The sequence below is a fragment of the Syngnathoides biaculeatus genome, chromosome 23 (genome assembly GCF_019802595.1).
Source record: "Syngnathoides biaculeatus isolate LvHL_M chromosome 23, ASM1980259v1, whole genome shotgun sequence".
NCBI lineage: Eukaryota > Metazoa > Chordata > Actinopteri > Syngnathiformes > Syngnathidae > Syngnathoides > Syngnathoides biaculeatus.
The window spans coordinates 19,527,865-19,540,048 of NC_084662.1; the positions used below are offsets into that span (position 1 = coordinate 19,527,865).

Here is a 12,184-nt window from a genome sequence, read left to right on the forward strand (position 1 = left end):
ATACCATTGAAATACCCCTCGCTGAAATACTTGAAGCCCTGCTGTCTGCTTTTCAACGATAGTTCACTGTTAGCTAAGAATGCGAGTGAGAAATCAGCCGGTAAATCAGACAGTTTCGCTGTATTCTTTTCTTGCTGCATCGTCATTTTTGCTAATTGTTTGTCTGACGTTAGCGCACGTGGCGTGACGTCACTTCAGGAGGCATGGTTAAGTGCCGTGTACGGAGGCGGCAATTATTTGTCTGTACTGTATGCAACTAGCTGGTGAACAGGTCATGGTACACCCAACCTCTCAGTGACTATAGCAACCAATCTGTTCATCAATTTCTCAAATGATGTAATTATTTACCCCTCATCGATTTTTCAATAAACTCCATGCATCCAATGCCACAGCGAGTTTGAGCATGGTAGCATTAGTTTGTAACCATAGATATGTTTTCCGACCAGAAATTCTGATAACCTCTAATTTTATGCACACATTACATGTAGCTTTCAAAGCTTTGTCTATTGAAAAAAAAAAAAAATGCAATCAACAGTGGAACTCCATGACGGTAACGTGGAGTCAAACGGTTTATCTCAGAAAGTTACTAAGATTTCAGAGAAAGTACAAAATTGCCCACTCCCATCATTTTTCCATCAAATTCTATGCACCAGTTTTGACATTGGTTTGCAGATGCACAGTGATGGATGTGATTTTCATCGTGTACCTTCAGGGGTCATGACTGAGTCATTTGGATGATTTGTTTGGCATAGTTTTTATGCTGGATTCTTTTCTTGAACCAACCTCGCAATTTATTTGGGGTTGGGGCTGGCAGTTGACAGTATACTGGGGCAATGGCCAGAAATCATACCTGCACTGTCTGCATGTGAAGCAGCTGCATTATATACACTATACTACCATGGCACAGGCACACATTTCTCTCCCAAAATCTATAATTTAATCAATTTCTTACTAGGACAGTCTTGTGAACAGGAATACATGTACACAAAACTTTATTAAGACTAACCATTTATTTGGGCCCTGTCTAAAGACTGAATCTGGGTCATTGCATGAAATGATAGTGATGGCAGCCTCATGAGTTATAGGGCTAGATAAAGTCCTGACTTTAGCCCTATGCTGAAGAAAGCCTGTAAAAACATTTGACAACAAGCAAGCCCCTGTAGTTTGGTGGCAGGAGGGGTCAGGGATAGGAAATGTGCAGGGGGAGGCGTTGGTTTCGTAGTTTCGAAGGAGGCAATGGATCTGAAATGGCTTGAAAAAGGACAGGATTACAGCCATTTTTGACATGAGGCACCAAATTCATCCTTGTCTTCCCATGATTTAATACTAATGATTGCTGCTTAGCAACACACAGTAATTGTCAGGCAATGCCGTTGCATTTGGCATTTTGTGCTGACTTTTACAATCTGCAAAAAATATACAAATAAACTTCAAAGGATCCATTTGAGTCTCCTTGACTGTATTACACTTTGTGTCTCTCAACAGAACCTGTTCCAGACGCTAGTTGACCTCTGTTCTGATATTTTTCAATAGCAAGAGTGGAAATAATGATCTGGAAACACCAAACTGTTGGCATCAAAAAACCTTTTATTTCTTTTAAAGTAAAATTCCAACATTCCTTTTTTTTTTTTTTTTGCACTCTAGTGGCGTTGGTTTGCTTGTCAATTGTTAAAAGAAGTTAAAAGTACAGACAAAACGAACTTTGATAAGAAATGACATTTGCATTGAAGGTGGGTCCGCTTACTTCATGTTATGTTGACTATATTCTGATTTTGGAATAAGTAAACAGTCGAAGAACGACACTTTCAGTCAGTCATTGTTGCTGACTTCATGTTATGCAAACTATCCGTCCTCATACATTTTTTTTTCATGCTGTGAAATTAATTAAACGGTTCATCACAATGTGACTAGTATGACCTGACAATATATTTAACTGTAGAAATTTTCAGTTACTTATTAATCTAATCAAGCAGACAAATTGCATGAATTGCTTGTCAAATGTGGATTAATTTAGTTGAAATATTTTGAGAGGTTTGCATGAGGGTTGGTCGGATGTTGAACTTTTGATTTGTGAGTCGAAACTGCAAGAGTCTTCACGGGGGGAATCGCTGCTCCTATAAAGGTTTCTTTTCAAGTTAGTTTCCATTAGCAGTTTAAGGAGTGCAATTAAAAAAAAACTACAATTATACCCTCAGCATGATTATTCTCTGAAATAACTTTTTCTTCCTTTGGTAGCTCACTGCAACCAAGTAGTACAGGTCGAGTCAAATGTATTGTTCACTGTACTTTTTTTTTTTTTTTTTAAACGTATCTGAAGTGCATTATACTATTTCAATCACTACAATCAGTGAGAAAAACAGTGTGGTGCAGTTGCATTCATAATTTGAAGCAGAGAGGCTTGTAATTTTGGTTGTGAAAAAGGAAGACCACAAGCCAAATATACCTAAGATGCAAATATGGAAATGCTCATTATAAAAGTGTTTTGGATGGAGGAAAAAGTGCTTAATTTTCAGTGCAAAAAAATGTATGGGCCTTTTCTGGTTCTGAGTACAGACACTCTCAGAACAACTGGTGTTAAAACAAAACACGGATTTTCAAACATTGTGCAACACCTGAAAACAAAAAGGCTCTGAAGAGCTTTTTTTTTTTTTTTTTTTTTAATTGGAAATTACGTTATTTAAAAGCAGAAAGAATTTTTCATTCTACTTTTTTGTGCTGGATGAACTGTAATTGCTTTCAAATCACAGGGCTTTTGTTGAATGCCATTTTAACATCTGACCCGTAGTGAAAAGATGTAGCAGAATAATGAAAAATGGGAGATTGTTTAGTGGTTGCTCACCTTCCAGCATTGGGTGAAAGTACATGTGACACAATGTTAGTGAAGAGCCAGAAAAACACCAGATGGACTGTAACTTACAATAGACAATCTAGAAGAGGAAGGAGCAGGTCTCCAGGTCACAAGAAAGATGAGCCTGATCCCACCTCCTATCCCTGTAGCTTTTCTTTTGTTTGAAGTCACATCTGGGCTCAATTTCCTCTCCTGACTCGAGCTAAGAGGAAGTCTTCTTGCTGGGTGGAAGGGCGGCTGCTCCCTTCCAGGCTTTACTGTACAAAAACTGTAATCTGTGAGTCATTTTACTCAAAGATCAATAAACGCAGCATCCAATACTTGCATTTATCAAACTGGATTCAGGTTGGCATTTTGAAAGAGCTCAGATGTTCATGTGGGCAAATTTAGGTTATGACAGAAAAACAATATATATTGTATTTGTGTGGCTAAATACTATTTTCAATTTGTGGCATTAAAGTAGTGAAGCTCATGGATGATGTTCGTGAAAAAGTACAGAGAAGGTCAGATGGAGCTACATTGTGTCTTTGTAGATCAAGAAAAAGCCAATGACAGAGTACCGAGAGAGGAACTGTAGTACTGCATGCGCAAGTCTGGTGTGGCAGAGAACTATGTTAGAATAGTACAGGACATGTATGAGGGCAGCAGAACAGCGGTGAGGTGTGCCGTTAGTGTGTCAGAAGAATTCCAAGGTCAACTGTCATCCCTATAAACATTTTAAAATATATATTGTAATGAAAAATACATAACAGTATTCTCTTCAATGTTTATATGAAAAAATAAATGAGCAGCGAGCGTGTCATTCGACGACATCCAAGTGGTCGCCATAATGGCTGCATCCCCTGTCCACGACGTCACCCCAGACATTCGCCATTGAAAACCCGTGGTGGACCCTACTATGGGAGACAAACACGCCCCTCCTGACACAGAAGCTGTTTTCAAAGAAGAGAACATCACACAAGTGAGTTAAGTTACCGTGGCAATATTACCCTATTGTTTTGGGCCATATCCAGATTATATATGATCACGGCCAAACCGCCAACTCGTCCAATGCACTTCCGCGGCGGAGATGAGCCATCGCGGCCTTGTGCCGCGACGAGCCACCCCGGCCAACAAGGCCGGCTGTGACGTCATCTTTGTCAGTTTCATTTTCGGAGCCGAGGTGGCTTATCATGGTGCCGACCCAGACCGCTTTACGGCGTTGTTCATAGCTGCCGCCGTCCGCGATGTACAACACCGACGAATCGGGGTGCTTTATGGCGTTGTCGTCACACGCGGCTGAGTCGACATTATCGGTAGCGTTGTTCAGAGCCGCCGCCGTCCACGAGCCTGACACGGCAGCCTTCAGTGAAGCCGTGGCCGGCGGACGCGGCGCCTTGGCACGGGGTGGCTCATTTTCAGCGCCGAGGTGGCTTATCACGGATCAGAGCCAGGCTGTTTTACGGCATTGTCATCACACCCGGCTGAGTACGCCATTGTTGGGAGCGTTGTTCATAGCTGCTGCCGTCCGCGAGCCACCGCACATCGGCACATTTAACACGCCTGTCACAGGTACGCTGATCTTTTCTTACGTTATGAGAGACCGATTATGTGGTCCGCCCCAAACCTATTTTTTTTTTTAGTAGCTGTATACACACCTACTTGTCATTTGGAACCCACAAAGCTCTCATCCTTTGCACCCGTGCAATCCATTTTTCACAACGAACCGGGACTCTTGCAAACTTATGAAGGGTAAAATCCATCTTCCTGAGTGTTCAAGCAATGTCCAGCAATGCAACGAGCCGGCATTTTGGCTAACACGAAGGAACAACCAGCTACCTTCCCAGAGGTAAAACTAATAGAAACAAATGAGTCCACTTGAGGGTGGTCCTGCCATGTACGTCACTTCCTGCTTCATCTCGAAAAGAAATCCTTCGAGAGTATTTTCATGGTGAGAGTTACAAAAAGATGTATGTCAAAATCATGTTTTGTGGTGAAAAAAACGCATTGGTCCATGTCGGCTGCTGATTTTTCCTTAATATACTAAAAATCATGCATTTCACGACAGTGGCCCTTTCGGATGGAGGTTGGACTGCAACAGGTATCCACGCTGAGCCCCTTCCTGATTGCGGTAGTAATAGGTAGGCTGACAGATAAGATTAGACTGGAATCCCCTTGGACTATGATGTTCGCAGAGATTGTGATCGGCAGTGAAAGCAGGGAGCAGGCGGAGGAACAATTGCAAAGATGGAGGCATGCACTGGAAAGGAGGGGAATAAAGATTAGCCAAAGTAAAACAGAATATATGTGCATGAATGTGAGGGGCGGAGGACGAGGAGTGAAGCTCCAGGGAGAAGAGATCGCGAGGGTGGATGTCTTCAAATACTTGGGGTCAACAATAGAGAGCAATGGAGAGTGTGGTAAAGAACAGTTGGCGGAAGTTGTCTGGTGTTCTATGCAACAGAAGAGTTTCCGATAAAATGAAGGGCAAAGTTCATAAAACAGTGGTGAGGCCGGCCATGATGTACAGATTAGAGACGGTGGCACTGAAGAGACAACAGGAAGCAGAACTGGAGGTAGCAGAAATTAAGATGCTGAGGTTCACGCTAGGTGTGAGCAGATTGGATAGGATTAAATATGAGGTCATCAGAGGGACAGCCAAAGTTGGATGTTTTGGAGACAAGGTTAGACAGACCAGACTTGGATCGTTTGGACATGTTCAGAGACGAGAGAGTGAGTATATTGGTAGAAGGGTGCTGAGGATGGAGCTGCTTGGCAAAAGAGCAAGAGGAAGACCAAAGAAAAGATTGATGGATGTTATGAGGAAGGATAGTGGGTGTTAGAGAACAAGATGCACGAGATAGGCTTTGATGGAAAAAGATAACACGCTGTGGCGACCCCTAACAGGAGAAATCTGTCATTATACACATGGGGCTGGACGTTCTCAAGCGGCAATCAGATTTACTGAAGCGAGATTTCATTACTCTAACAAAAGTACAATGCCTGGATGCTGAGGTTTTTATAAGCAGACCTCTCCCAATTGTAAGATTTGGAGATGAACATTTCTTGAGGCTCCTTCAATTAAACAAGTGGTTAAGCGAAGTGTGTACCGCACTATCCATGAGTTTCATTGAGAATTTCTCCACTTTTTGGGAGCGCAGATATTTTTACAATGCCGACTGTTCCTGTCTAAATAGACAAGAAGTTAAGGTATTGTCTTTTTTTTTTTTTTTTTAAACTTTGTATGCGATACGTTGCCCCAAAAAGAAAACAGAAATGTGTACACAACTAAAAGACAGAACAAATGTGTTCTCAAACAATCAGATGAACAAGAGAAGGAGAGGCAAGGGGCAGACCGACTCATTAGGGTCATACCAACAAATCGGCAGGAAATGGCAAATGAGATGAGCCAGCACTTCAAATTTTCCCCACACTTCTGCATGCCCCAATGGAGCCAACCCCTACGCAAAACCCACTCTACTAGCCTAAAATCAATTTTAGGTCTGATTGATAGGGTGAAGACTATTGTCAATATTGGAATCCAGGCCACACCACGGCAAGATTCCCCTCCCCGCCTGAAAGCACCACCGACTGATATGTGAAAGGCCCCTCCTCCACCAATAAATAATCCCATCTGTGAATATAACTGACATATGCAGGGTCCTTTCCAGAATAATTCAGACCCTTATGGACCTCAGACATTCATCCTTATAATTTCCATCGACAGAAAGAAAGATATTGCATTAAAAAAAAAGAACTTAGTGAGGATAAAATATGAATCTATCAAACCACTGTCTCCAGTTATCTCTGAGACTAGCTCTTTTTAATGTCAGATCATTGGGTAATAAAGTAATGGATTAATGACAGCATTACAACCTATGATCTGGACTTTTTATTAAATCCAAAATATTTTGTAACCATTGGAAGTGCTCAATCAACTGGAAATGACATTGTTTCCCCTCAAAAGTCAGTTTGGACCCCTCCCATTAACCCTGTATATGCTACCCTTGGGTAAATTTTTCCAGAACTTTAATTTTGACTATCATCGCTATGCAGACGATAGTTATATGTAGCAGTGCCTTCAGATGACTGTGGTTCAATTGAGGTGTTGTGCCACTGTCTAAAGCCGATAACTGGATGAGCCAAAATCTCCTTCTACTAAACCACAACAATTGATTTTTGGCAATTAAAGCAACAAAGAATTACTGTTCAGATATACCTGGATTCACTCTTTAAAATTAAAGTCCAAGTCTGAAACATTCCAAAATGGCCAACAGTCATATCAAATCAATGACTAAAACTGTCCGTTACCATCGGAAAGCAGACTACGAGAAGCTCATTCATGCTTTTCTTTCAAGTAGACTTGACTATTGTATTGGTCTTCTGACTTGGCTCCCCCAAGAGAGCATTAAACAGTTGAAAATGCTTCGGGATACATTTTAACATTCTGGTCTATATAATCATTAAGTGTTTAGATCTTGAATACATGAAATAAACGCTAATGGGATACAAATTAAGTAGGGTTCAGATCATCTGACTCAAGTCTAATAATGGAGAGCTGAGTCCATAGCAAACATGGTGACACAGTGTATTATGTAAATCTTAATGTCGTTATAACCAGTGGTGATTCTAAGATCAGACATATCGAGTTGCTTTACCAACTCCTCCCCACAACAAAAATTGATTCCAAACTTCTATGGCTCTGATGTTTCGTACAAATTTGCTATGGATTTCACAAAAATACATGAACAAAACATCGGCATTGAATTGTTTGAAATTTTGGTAATTCCTGTCTGGAACAAATTGTAATGGCTTCAGTTAGAACAAATGACACAGCAGAATCAAATTTACATGTGAGAAACAGATGTTAAAACAATTGGATCTAATCTGAATGAGTTAAAAAGCCCTTCTATCACTAAACAATTGCTATAAATTTGGTATTATAATTTCACACCAGAAATGCTGTAGACAGCTATTAAAAGACAGTCTGTTCTTTGAACGGCAATCTACGGTATGTTTATCATCAGCTTTCCCCTCAAACTAATTAACTGAGGCCTGAAACGCCATACACAGGCCCCTTCAACCTTTTCTCTTCTGACACCTTCTCACTGTTGATTTATTATTGCATGCTTTCAAATTAGTTCTGAGTAGAGAACGGCTCATGGCAATTTACACTCAGATGACTCGAGAGGCTTATTAATTGCTCTATTTTAATTACTCAATATTACTAGCTGGTGCAAAGAAGTTGATATAAACTGGTTTACTTATAATTTTGAATTGTGCCTCTATAACTGAGATGGTTAGAGTTCCTGTCATTATCATTGGTTGCATAGCCATTACAGACTGAGCTGCTGAAGTCCTTCTCGATTATATTCAGTTTAAATAGCTTTCAGGATCTCAGGAGCAACATTTTGCATTGTAGGTAGCAGAGTGTTGCGGGGCTGTATTACCCATCTATGTCCCCACGTTGACACAGATTGAAAAATCCTCTGTTGCAAGATGAGACAGGAAGTTGGATAAATCCAGATTACATCAGTGACCAGGTGAACGCGCTTTCCAAAACGACAGCTACAAATACAATTATTCTTTCAGACACAGCTAAGCTCTGGTGTTTAATCCTTTTCTGTGCTGATGACACTACTTGTCTTTTCTTTTGGGGTGTCATAATTCAAATGTCTGATCTCAGGCTTTCGTTTCTTTCCTGTCATTAATTCATCATGATTCCTTTTGTTATTTCTTCTAGTCACAAATCAGCTTCACAGCATTAACCTTGGCAAGTTTTTTTGTAATTTAATGCTTTGTGGTATTACAACTTGGCATGTGTATGTTAGCTCATTTGCAATTGTGCTCACACATCGAAATATAACTCCAAGAAACTGAATGCCCTGCAGACGCACAGATGCAGATGAAGCTGCGGGACATTTTTTTTTGTTTTTAATTTTAGAACTTTAGCTTTTGTTTAGAGGATCCTCCGGTCCTGATTACAATGTCATACCCCCACCCCAAAAAAGTGATTTTCCTAAATGGCACTTTTGACCCATATGGTTTTGCTGAGGCACTTAGCCCCCTTGCAACAATCTGTGGTTCCATCTGGTCACTGTGGTTATTTTGCACACACCCCCTCCCTCCACTTTTCCTTTCACTTACTACCACAGCACGTCGCCCCAGTTTGGAAATAGACTGACAACACATCCTAAGGGTGTCTCTTGGTGGATGCCTGCGTGAGAATTAGTGCGCCTCTTCGGGTGCCTCTGATGAATCAAGAGTGCCTTGTTTAGCCTCAGCTGGCCTTGCCTCTTGCCTTGTGAAGAGGAAGAACAAAGAGTGTGGGAGGTGGAGGGGAGTCAAGGGGATGACTTCGGAGTGAGTGACAATGTAAAAAGCAAATCGATTGAAAAGGCATCTCCTTTCAATGTGCATCCCCCAGAAGAGCAGAAGACAGCTCGTTCTGTCACGATCAGGTGGCACCAGGCCCAAACCAGACGTCTGCAAGCGTGCGCAGATTTATTGAAAGGCACTTTTGTAAACAAATCACAAATGGCTATTATCTCCCCAGTGGACTCCAGTGATGACTCTGCATTAGACGATAGGTCCTGCTGATGGCATTGGTTTATATAGAGAATAGGTTCTATTGCAAAATTCTCATAATCCACAAACTACTCTTTTGTAATAACTTAAGCGTCAGAGTTCCTACTTATGCATACTCTTGTCTAAAATTGATCCTCCATACATGATTTCAGTTTGAAACTATATTCAGGAATTCTAAAGGATTAATACAAATCGTGCAGCTATTTTTTTGTGATGCCACCCAAAAAAAAAAAAAACCTTCCCTCCATCCATATAAGTTATCCTCACAAGGGTCAAGCACTGATCCCAACTAACTCTTGAGAGGTATGTGATAGATTGACAAAAAAAAAAAAAAAAAAACACATTCAGACCTAAACAACTTAGTCATGTTTTTGGAATGTGTAAGGAAACCGGGCCTCCCGGGGAAAACAGCCAAGCTTAGGGAGAACATGCCAACTCCACAGGAAACCAGGATACAAACCCATGACCTCTGAACTGTAAGGTGGATGTGCTAACCACTCTACTGTTGTTCCACCACTACAAATCCAGTGACGGCAAAAAGTAAGGTAGACAGTTTGACCCATAATACTAATATGTACAAAAAATATGTACTTTGTCTTTTTTTTGTTTAAGTTTTTTTTATCCGAAGCACCACTCTCAGTTTGGTGCTTGTTTCTGCCACTTCTTCCAGAAAGGTGGCCATTACAGTGGAACCTCAGGTTACGAACAATCATTTCTATGAATTCAGGTTAAGCACTAGCTTTTACTTGTGTATTATTTTCTTTGTGTGAGCAGTCTTGCCATGAACCCGTAGCGGGATCTATATCGTGCTTCTTCTATTGCTGTGGAACCACGACTGGCTCTCAGCAAAATACTTTGGACTAAATTTATTGGATTTATGTTTTTTTGCTTTTAATCAGTACTCTTAGAATGGCTCCTATTGATTATTAGTTGAAAATGCCCGAAAAAGACCAAATGAGCTCACCGCTCTATGGAAGAAGACTGCGGCTGTTTTTGTATGTTGACAAATAGTGTCATAAAGATTTGAAATTTATACGGCAAAACAAGTCCAGTTATTGTCTTGGTAAAATACTACAGGTATTTACACTATGTTTGATATTAATTAGATTCAACCGTGTCTTTTAAACTGAATGGTTGTCTGTCTAATTACAACAAAAATAGTTCTCTCCGCTTTCGTGCACGTGAACATTTTACCTATGCACTCACTGACCCAATCACAGATCTACCAGCAGCAATGTTGCATTTGTGGATGAAAGCTGAGATAGCAGAGATATTATAATGGTAAATAAATTGCCTTGTGGAAGAAAAACTATGTAATGGTCGATGGCTTACCGCCTGTCTTTTTAGGTTTCTATTTCAGGAACAGACGACTTCACTCATGCCTGGATCATTGCCCACTGTTTCAACACAAACAGAAAAATAGCTTAGCTTTATTACAATTCGGCTATCTAAAATTTAAAACGCTTGCCTACCCTGTAAAATTCATGACATTCTCTTTGGGTTTTTCATTGTTTTGTTCTCACACTCTCTTGGCACAAGCAGATTTAATTGTGCGGTCCAGAAACTGTAGGAACGAGTGAGTGCAACTGTCTGATAGCGCCTCACATTAAGATGCATGCACCACCACTTTGGTCTTGATCAACGCTAGAAGAGGCAGTGCCTAGAATAATATCACTAAAACCATGGGAGAGCCTGCCGCTAACGCTGGCAAAGAGTGCATTATAAAGGATTGAGAAATGTTGACCAAAGTGACATTTTGAATATTTTGAACACCCTGCTGTATTGAGGTATGTCAACAGCGTGGTGGGAAAGAAGCATGAAGAGGAATATTGTTTCGCTTTGCAATTATTGACATTGGTTCTTTTCAAGCCAGAAATACAACAGTACATATTTGGAGTTTTGGTACATTGTTGGTTCTATGGCAATTAAAAACTACATTTAGCGATCGATACTATTCTGTAATACATTTTATGGTGTTTACGAGATTATATATTCTAGACTGTTACAGGTATGTTTTTGAATAACACTGCTATCATCTCTATGTTGAAGGTAGTTTTCTCTGAGTTTTAGACTAGGCATGTATAAGTGCATACCAAACACAATAATCATGTTGGTTTCATAGTAGGGTTTAATGCAATTCCGGGAACGGTGTTAATTTACACCACATTACACACTAACATCCCAGTCAACACACATACATTTATAAAACAGCATCCAAAGGACAGTTTGACCAGGGTGTAAAGCAGTTAGTGTGCATATCCGTTGTGGTTCTTTTCATAGTGACGAGCAAGCATCTTACGATTTGTCTTATTGCTGGTCTACATGATTGGAATTCATTAGACGACACTGTCCTATTTGAGTAAGTTTCAGACCCTTAAAAAAAAAAAAAAAAAAAAAAAAAACCTCCCCTTATGCTGGGTTGCCTTTATGTACCATTTATCAAAAAAAAGTGTCAAAGTGAAAATGTTTTAATCACTCTCACTTATGAACATTAAACACGTAGAGTTATCTCCATAATCAGACTTTTTAGAATTATACCAAGAACAAAATATTTATCTCATTTGAGATGTGTTATGATTATCACATTAGCCAAATATTGGTTCTGACTTGTTTTTGCTCTGAAAAGCTAGATTTTTTTTAACAGAGAAACGAACAATGTCACTGACATGGTGTATTGACATACTGAGAAAGTCAATTGATTGAGTGGTTAGACAAGTGGTGGATACACTGGGTATTGATGACCTATGGTAGCCTATGGGGAAATATGTT

At 40.2% G+C, this 12,184-nt stretch overlaps 1 protein-coding gene across 9 annotated transcripts in view; it reads right to left on the reverse strand.

The window, feature by feature from the left end:
• flrt2 (fibronectin leucine rich transmembrane protein 2) overlaps nt 1-12,184 on the reverse strand; it is a 112,839-nt gene that overhangs the window by 15,864 nt on the left and 84,791 nt on the right. For 5 of the 9 annotated variants that reach the window (XM_061812717.1, XM_061812720.1, XM_061812719.1 and 2 more), the window contains one exon: nt 10,748-10,812. The exons of the other annotated variants lie outside the window; for them this stretch is intronic. The gene's annotated coding sequence lies outside the window, so the exon portion shown is untranslated. The remainder of the gene's footprint in view (nt 1-10,747; nt 10,813-12,184) is intronic. 9 annotated transcript variants of the gene reach the window in all.